Genomic DNA, 10,026 nt, shown 5'->3' with positions numbered 1-10,026 from the left:
TACGAGAACACCATCCATAGCACTCACTCTTATCTTGCGAGTTTTAGAGTATCCACTTTCACTTGTCGATGAACTATGCAAGGGGTCCAAGTTTCCATATCCGAGGAATTCGGCTATTCGAATAGATAATGATAACCCTGCAGGGGTGTACTTCTTCACACACGCTCTCGCCACTTATAGCCCTGTACACGTCATGTACCTCGGCAACCTTCAAGCAGAAGCCGGGCGAGGGAGTCGGCCACGACCTGACTAACCAACAAGTCTCTAGTCCAGGTTTATCGCCTATTCGGGTTCCATCCGCAAGGAGATCCGGCCGGGGTGTCGCTCACGGCCCCAAACGATGTGACCAGGGTTCCCAAGCCCACCATTCGGGTGCCACTTGGTACACCGTGCCACGGTGCCTAGTCTGTCCCAAGCACACCTGTACCGGGTGCCACTTGGTAGACCACTAACACTACCTACAAACACCAGAAACTAGTTGCAACTCCTGGACAGAGGTCGAGTTGATTAATAAGCCGAGAGGGGCCGAGTTACCGGAACCCAATGTGTGGTAGTAACTATTCATGGATCACAAACACAGAACTCAGTTCCTAAGGATGGCTGCAATGAGACAACCCACCATGTACTCCTACAAGGCCTCTCACCGCTACCTTTACCAAATCGTGTTCACACACTTAGCTCTCAACGGTTGGACATGTTCACCACGTTCCAATTCATTCCCGATGAATCAGACCAGACTTAGCTCTAAGCAGTAGCAGGCATGACAAACAAGCATGAATGGGTAGGCACATCAGGGCTCAAACAATTCCTACTCATGCTAGTGGGTTTCATCTATTTACTGTGGCAATGACAGGTCATGCAGAGGAAAGGGTTCAACTACCGCAGCATGTAACAGTTGAATCAGTGTTGCCCTAATGCAGTAATAGAGAGCAGGAGCGAGAGAGGGGGATTGTATCGGAATGAACAAGGGGTTTTGCTTGCCTGGCACTTCTGAAGATAGTATAGTTCTTCATCGGTGTCATCGAACTCATCGTCGGAACATACGTCTACTGAGGGGGAACAAACACCGGCAAACACAAAAGGAACCACAATCAATGCAATGCACATGCATATGAATGAGATGTCATATTAAGGTACTTAATTGACCTAGTGCAACAGTTAGCCATATTAATTGAAGTGGAATTCAAACCTATAGCAAATTCCAACTCCAAAACTAATTACCATTTATTCCATAATCATGAATTGTCCTATTCAGTGAGGTTAACTTGTTCAAACATGCATGAAAATGGTACAGATGGATTCCTTGAATTTTTCTGATAATTTTTCATATATAATTTATTTCATTTGGAGTTACGGTTGAATTTCTATGATTTTTGGAAGTTTTGGACATTTTCTGAATTAAATAAATCATTTAGAAATAGAAATAATCTAGGAAAATGATTACTGCATCATCAATGCGTCATGCTGACGTCAGCTAGTCAACAGCGTCAGCCCAGGTCAAACCTGACGCTGGGACCCACTGGTCAGTGACTAGCCTAATTAACAGAGACTGTTAGTGCTAATTAAATCCTAACTAAAAGTGTCAGTGGGGCATGGGCCCACATGTCAGTGGCAGTGAGGTGGTAATTAGGTGGGGGGGTTAATCCTAACGACAGACACGTCGGTAGTCGCCGGAGTTTCGCCGGCGGCGAGCAAAACGACGGCAGCGCGCCTCGGGATTGCGCTACGGGCGGTGGTTTGGCGCGATGGGGGCACTAGGGAGGAGCTCTTGCTCATCCGCATCCAAAGGAATGGACGGGAGGCCGCGAGGTGGCCGGAGTTGAGCACGGCGTCGACCTCGGCGGCGGCCGGAGTTCGGCAAAGATGGGTTCGGCATTGCAGCTCGCAAACGAACCAACTAACGCGTTGGCTAAGCTCTACGTGCGGCCACGAGCTCGCTGTAGTCGCCGGGGTGACCAAATGGTCATCGGAGCTGCGTCGACGGCGAGCTCGGGCGGCGGCGTGCTTCGGTCAGCAAGGGGCGACGGCTACGGCGATAAAAGGGCAGCGGAGTTAGGGGGGTTAGATGCAGGAGCTCACAGTGAGTCGAACGCGAGGGTCAGCGAGCTCGGGGAGGCACCGGAGGCAGCTAATCGACGGCGACGATCTTCGGTGGCCGACGAGGGGAACGGCAGTGCAGGCGGCATCTAGGGGCTTCCGGCATCAGGCGGCTCGGTGAGGAGGAGGAGAGGGACGCGGCGGAGCTCGTGGGTAGCTCCAGGGGACGAGGGACAGGCGATGGCCGCGGTGATGCTCATCGGCAGCGGCGGGCGCATTCGGTGGGGAGAACAGAGGAGGGGGAGGCGTTCGGGGGAGAGAGAGGAACGAACGAGGGGGTCGAGGTGGCACCGAGGAGAGGACGCGAGGCATCGCGGTGGCAGGGGAGGGCAGGCAGGCTGCTCGCGTGGCACGCGGAGCACGCGCGCGCGTCGGGCACGCGCCCTGTCCGACTGGCGGGAGGACGACGATGACTGGCACATGCCAGTGGGCTGGGCCGCACAGTGCTGGGCCAAGTGGGCACCAGGTAAGCCACAGGTCACCTCTCTCTCTCCTTTCAGTTTCTGTTTTGTATTTCTGACATTTGTTTTAATTTGATTCTTGAACCAAACTAATTTTTTTGCTTCTGACAATTTTTGCCGAGACTAAACGGATTATTCCAAAGCCCCTCAACAATTATCAGAATTATTGGACATATAGTTAATATATCACCTATATAAATCCAATGCAATAATTATTGGATTAACTCAAATGCCCAAAATAAATATTTTCTGTGAATCCAAAAATATTGGTTTGAATTTTACTTCTTGCCAATATTTTTATAGCTTAACAGGAACATTTTATTGGGTTTAATTGAAACAATTTTTAATGTTGATCATTTTTTGAAATGATTTCTGAGGCTTTCAGCTTTCCCCAATTCAACTTTCAGAAATTTAAACATGATGCAACAAGATGCAAACACTAGGCAGCACCAAAAGCTAGGGATGTGACACATCTATAACGGATCCTTATCTTAAATGGCTTCCGAAAATCAAGGCCTCCATTTAGCTGGATAATCATTACTTTTAGCCTTCCTTGATTTTCACGCCAGCTTGTTCACTTATCTCCTTATAAATAGGCATGGCCGGTCCTTCCTCTTTCTTCTTCTTCCTTCTTTCGCCACCTCTCTGCCGTTCGAGCTCCGCCGTCGCCGCAGCGCTCACCGTCGTCCTCAACTTTGGCCACTGCATCATCCTGAGCTCGTCCAGAGAACGGCGGCGATCCTCCGCAGTAGATCTGCATCTGTAAGCTCTTGCTTTCTTACACCTTAGATCTGCATTAGGGTTCGCGAGGTTATTTCTTGTGTTCTTCGTTGTTCATCGCATATTCCTCATAGTTTCTCCACCGCATCCTCGTTCGATCCAAAATAAATATGGAACTCCTTCGGTAGTTGTTTTGCGTCCATTTCGGATACTAGTAGATATTCTTTTCTTGCACAAGGGCCTCCCTAGACTAATGAACTCCTCTGCACTAGTTTTTTAGGTCTAGATTTATTTTTCTCTTCTGAACCATCTTGATCCAAAATAATAGCAATAGCTTGTGAAACTTGTTTATCTCAGTACTTAGTCAATTCTGTCCCTGGCAACTTTCGAATATCTTTAACCATGGAGGCTTATCATGACGGCTCATTTTTTCCTTCATATATCATTAGCCCTTACTTAAGCCGCCATTATTCATCTGTACGATAATCATTAACTTGTAACTCCACCAATTAATTTGAACAGGCAAATTTCTTTCTTTTCAGCTTGTCCTTTTTCATCATGTCGTCAAAAGCGCCAACAGTCTGCAACTAGGTTCATTCCATAGTTACCGATGAGACCTTGAAAGATTTTGTCACCATCGGATACTTGCCGGAGAAGACCATTATGTCCTACCGTGTTCCTGACCCGGTCAAAGAACGGCCTCAGCCCAAAGACGGTGAAGTTATCGTCTTTACTGATCACATGAATCAGGGTTTTGCACCACCTGGCTAAAAGTTCTTCAGAGACATTCTGCATTTTTTCTAGCTTCATCCACAAGATCTTGGACCCAACTCCATATCCAACATCTGCAATTTTCAAGTTCTCTGTGAGGTTTACCTTCAAGAAGAACCTACTGTGGAACTCTTTAGGAAGTACATCTATTTGAACTGCCAGAATGAATGCACCAACAGCCTTAGCTTGGAACTTGGAGGAATCTCAATTCAGCGTCGACAAGGTGCTGTCTTCCCCTTCATAGTCTTACCAAGCCATCCCAAGGATTGGAACCAAACTTGGTTCTATTGTTAAGACACATCGTCAGCTAATGAAAGACCACCGCCGGGTTATCGCGCAGAGCACCTTGATTCTAAGTTTGTGCTCCATGACAAGCTTACTGCTGCTGAACGCAAGAAGCTTATCCCATCTATCAAAAGAATTCAAGCCTTATTGGGAAACGACCTAACTAGAGTTGATCTGATCCATTGCTGGATCGCATGGCAGGTCATCCCTCTGAGCCGCTGTTCTTCCCTGATGTTTACCTATGCCGAGGACCAGATGACCCTCTGCATCATAGCCCTCTGCAACTGACTGAAGAGGCCATTGTGGAGATGTCAACCACCCTCGTAAACAGCAAATATGACGACTGCAGTAAGGTTCGATTAAATCCTTTCTTCAAACTTAACCCGGCACCAGAGGTGAACCCCCTTGACCTCCTTTTTTTCTTCAGTAGTTACATACTTGCATGACTTTTAACCTGTTATTTGCCCACAGGCCAAATCTAACTTCTGGAAGGCCAAATATGATTATGAAGCCGCCAAGAAGGCTAGAGCCACTGCCATAGCCGCCAGGAAGACAACCTGGAAGTCCAAGAAGAAAAAGACTGCTTCTGACATGTTCAAGATGGATGATGTTTCTAAGTCGGAGGTAGCCCTTCACTCTCTTGGCCTGCTTTTTAACAATCTTGTTGACACTGACTATTGCCAGGACGACACGGGGGCCAGCCAGGCCATAGAAGAAGAGCCAACTATTTCCTCTGACTCAGCCCCTTTGCCAAGATAGAAACCTCGACTGGTAACCCGGAAAGTAAGGTTTTCACACCCTTTGGCTTATTTGGATCCTCATTTTCTTTTGAAAAAGAAGCAACATGGGAGCCGCCGTCAGGCCCGGACCAACGATGATAACGAACTTCCCTCCGGCTTACCAAAATCTCCTCGGAAATGCCAGAACGAGGTTTCTTTCACTTTTGACATTCGCTTTTGTCAATGAATCTATTTCCTTACTTTCTTAACTATAATTTTACTTTTGCAGGAGGTTTCTCGCTCTTCTGGCGACTCTTCACAAACTCAATTCCCGGCTTTCAAGACTGCCCCTGGGTAAGGAAAATTATCTTTCTTCTACATCTTTAAGTCTGCATCATTATACTAACTCATGAAATCCTTCTTAGCGGTTAAGAAAAGTCCAAGAAAGCCTAGGTGGCTAAGCCGACAGAAGACCCGAAAGACCCTGCTCCTGAACTAGCAATACCAACTCCTCCTGAACAATCTGAAGCACCAGAAGACCCTGCTGTCCACGTTCAATCAGACCCTCCTCATCCGTCAGTTGATGAGACCATTCTTAATCCGTCTACCACTGAGCCATCTAGCTCAGCTAACCCGCTGACGACTTCTGACAACGATATCTTAATTACTCGTAGTCGATTCGTTGAGCAGGGCAACCCAACTGTACTGGCCCTGCACTCTGCCAAGCAAGAAGCTTTAGAGAGGCATAATGTGCGGTTTGACGTCTCTCACTATGCTCACCTGAATGTGAGTGACGTGCTGTATGGATAACTCAATCATGTGCATTCCAGCCGTGACTCAGAAATTGAGATGGTCAAGCAAATGCAACTGAAATATGAGGTACGTTCTCTAGCTTTCACTAGCTTATATATGCTCTGCCAGCCCCCAAGTCTCCGGATTATGATGAACCTGAATGATCTGTAGATTTGTGATATAGGTTGATGCTTTGTCTTAGATTTTCCTTAAGTCCAGCATAAATTTCACCTGTAGTCCCCAAGGGCCGGCTCAATTTATCATGAATGAGCCGGTACTTGACTTCATAACTGTCTTGAATCAGTCCAAACAAATAGTGTTATCCAGCTCAACATGAAAAAACTTTCTTAATATCATGCATTAGCCTCCAAGTGCCAAGCATTGTTACTTGTAAAACACTTGGGACTTTAAGCATAGAAGAGCCATTTTGCATTTAAAAAATTGCTTTGCCAGACATTAGCCCCCAAGTGCCGAGTGGTGTTGCGTTTGCAAAGCACTTGGGACTTTCATCATGATAACCTTTATTGAAATAAATTTTAACACACTTGTGCATGTTTGTAGACCGCCCTAACTGAATTGGGTTCTCAATTGACTGATGCCAAGACCCGGCTGGTAGATCAAGAGACTGAGGTAAAGAATACTGAGTCCAAACTCAATTGAGCCTCTCTGAGGCTGAAAAACTGAATACCAACTTTGATGCGGAGAATAAATCCTAGGCCGATGGGAAAACCTTGCTAATACAGCGTGTTGAGATAGCAGAGGCGGCTCTCAAGGAGGTTACCACAGAACTCACTGGTTTAAAAAACTGTGTCTCCCAGATGGTCTCCACAATCTTTGGTGAGTCATTTTTACTAGTTACTTACACTCTATTTTTGCCAGAAATATAAGCCGCCTGCTTAACCTTTTTAAAATACTCATAGGTCCACGAAGCAACAATCTGAGTCAAAACAGCATGACAAAGCTCAAAGCGGTTTACACCCTGGTGGAACAGCTATATACTGCGGCTCAACGGGTGCTTGCTATTATCTCCCCAGCCAACCAAGGACCCAACCTCTTGAGTGATGTTTTGAAGAAGCTATCGATTTTACCCGCCAGATTCCAAGATGTCAAACGGTCTTGTGCAAGAGTCGGAGCCCTAACTTCCTTAAGCCGCTCCAAAGCCTGGGCACCGGAGCTAGACCCGACGGACGTAGCCAAGGGGTACCCCCCTTGAAGGAAGACGGGACTCCGTTTGATCAAGATGACTTTGTTGCTTGTGTGAGGGGAGTTCGTCCTCATGCTACCATTCTTAGCGAGGAAACCAACATTGATAAATATCGGCCGGGTTTTGATGTTGATAATAAGATGGCGACTCCCTCATATAAAGTGACAGATTTTATCCCGCCAGTTCACCAACAGACCTTTGCCCTGGAAATTGACCCGGCTGGTCTAACTAACGATGAAGCTCAGTTCGTTGCTCTGGATGGCTTTGATTGGTCCAAGCCCAGCTTCCATCCAGTGGACGGAGGTGAACGGGCGAGGGAGGATCATAACCGTTTGAATAATTCGGCCTTTAGCTTGATATCTGCTTAGGAGAGAAAAGATTTTTAACCTTTTGTGCTCTCAATGCCTTGTAATAGGTTATCTTGAAAACTGCTTCTTTTGCCTATGCCATCGTGCATATTATGTTGCATATGACTGTTTTACCCATCATGTCAATATGTACATTATATCCTTTATCATATCTGCAGTGTTTAAATCTGTTGCTGTATGCAAAAGATGAAAAAAATGTCCTAGGGGTCTATGGCTGGACGGGTCAAAACACCCGATAAATAACTATGAAATTACCATAGTGGAATAATCAGAACCAGATGTAAAGATAAACAAGGCTGAAAAAGCCTTTGATTAACGAAAAAACACAAATAAGTCTCGTTATGAACGACAATGTCATACCTATGTTCTTTGATTCTGAACTGTCGGCTTAAATGACCCGGACAGTAAGGTTGACAACCCAATCTTTGTAGAAGTCAATACATCGATATGCCTGATGATTGTTATACCTTGGCAACTCATTGTCAAATAACCGTGCCGGTTTAAATTGAAACCATACGTACAGTTAGATTTGAGACAATAAAAAAACCAGTAAAACAAAATAGTATGTTTCAAACGATGTAAATCAAGCATTTAAGAATAATTTGGAGGCTACTGATTCGAATATGATCACTAAACCGGACCAAAGGGGTTAAGCTAGGATTCGAATACGATCATGTAGCCCCTAGTGGCTTTGGCATTGCGCCGATCAAGAGGGTACCGACAGCTATGTTCTCTTTGGTTCAAATATGACCTATGTTTGAACAGGAAGCCCCAAAATGACCTTGAGAGGTTTTTAATGACCCTGATTCGAATATGATCCAAGTCGGACTCAAAAGGGGTTAAGCTATGATTCGGATACGATCAAGAAGCCCCCTAATAAGTTTGGCTTTGCGCCGATCAAGAGGGTTACGACAGCTATGTTCACTTTGGTTCGAATACGACCTATGTTTGAACAGGAAGCCCCCTGGTGACCATGAAGTTTAATTGGTACATTTGAATACGATCATGAGCTCGACCAAAAAGGTTAAGCTTGATTCGAATACGATCAGCCCCCAACTAGTCGTTTGAATAATTAGAATAATAAGGATATATGATCAGAAAAGGACAAAGGTCCTCCTTTATTACTTATCATAATATATACAACGTCAAAGTATGTACATTATGAGAGCCGGTAGCTCAAGTGTAGTCAGGCCGAAGATGGGCAATATTCCACGGCCGGTGGGTCTCCTCCTCCGAGTTACGTGAGTCTTGGTGCTCTCAAACATTGATAAGGTAATATGACCTGTTGTTTAAGTTCTTACTGACCACAAAGGGTCCTTCCCAAGGTGGGGATAGCTTGTGTGCTTCAGACTGATCCTGGATGAGTCGGAGCACCAGGTCACCTTCTTGAAAGGTTCTGGACTTAATCCGGCGGCTGTGATAATGGCGCAGGTCCTGCTGGTAAATTTCTGATCGGGCTGCTGCCATCTCTCGCTCCTCATCTAACAAGTCGAGCGCATCCTGTCGAGCTTGCTCTGTATTAGCTTCAACCTAAGCCTCCACGCGGGGTGAATCATGACGGATGTCACTGGGCAGAACCGCCTCTGCTCCATAAACCATGAAGCAAGGCGTATACACTACAAAAAAATTACACTTCCATGATGATACATGTTTGTCACAGTAGGTCGCGGTTTTTGTCATGCATGTACATCCATGACAAATTTATGACAGAATCGAGATAGTCATACCTGTGCTGTCGTAGAGGTGTTCCATGACATTACCAAAATTATCATCACGGAAGTGTCCACTTCCATGACGATAAATCGCGCGTCACAGAAGTGCTTTCGTCAAGGGTGACCGACACGTGGCATCCACCGTAACGGAACTCCGTTAAGCTATCGGGTCGGGTTTTGTCTGATAACCCGTTAACAGCCCCGACCAATGGGAAATTTCCACGTGTAAAATTCTTCTTGGCCGGACGAAACATGTGTTAGCTTGTCAGTGGGTCAAATAGGCGCCTATGATACGTCGACACGTGGCACGGCCCAACAGAGGCCCATCTTGTGAAAAGGCCGGCCCGTTTGACTTCGTCAAAAGGTGGCGGGCTGGCCCATGGAAATCCTGTTAATGGCCTGTTCGCATATAGCCCATTTACAGCCCGCTGACCCAAGGCCCGTTACGCCCTATCCGAATTAGGCCCAGTAGCGTCATCTGGGCCATCCAATATGATTCCAGCCCGTTTTCACTTTTGGCCCATGTATGGCCCATGACGTCTTTCGGCACATATGAGGCCCTATGTAACTCTTGGCCTATTAACGGCCCGTGTTGAAACTGGCCCGTAATGAACAGTGTATCACTTTACACCCATTAATGGCCCGTGGTGAAACTGGCCCATAATGAACAGTGTATCACTTTATACCCATTAACGGCCCGTTATTCCATTGGGCCGTTTCTAGCCCATGTTAATTTTCGGCCTTCTCAGAGCCCATTTATTCTTGGGCTCATTTCCAGCACTCGTTTACTTACGGTCCGTTACTGTCATTTTCTGCTTGTGGGCCAAATTCAGCCCGTGGTTACAGTCGGCCCGTTTGTGGTCCGTTAATACGTTGGGCCGTTTTCATAGCGTCATC

Source organism: Triticum urartu, chromosome 2 (assembly GCF_003073215.2).
Source record: "Triticum urartu cultivar G1812 chromosome 2, Tu2.1, whole genome shotgun sequence".
Classification (NCBI taxonomy): Eukaryota; Viridiplantae; Streptophyta; class Magnoliopsida; order Poales; family Poaceae; genus Triticum; species Triticum urartu.
The sequence above is the reverse complement of the archived record's forward strand: the minus strand, read 5'-3'. Positions refer to the sequence as shown.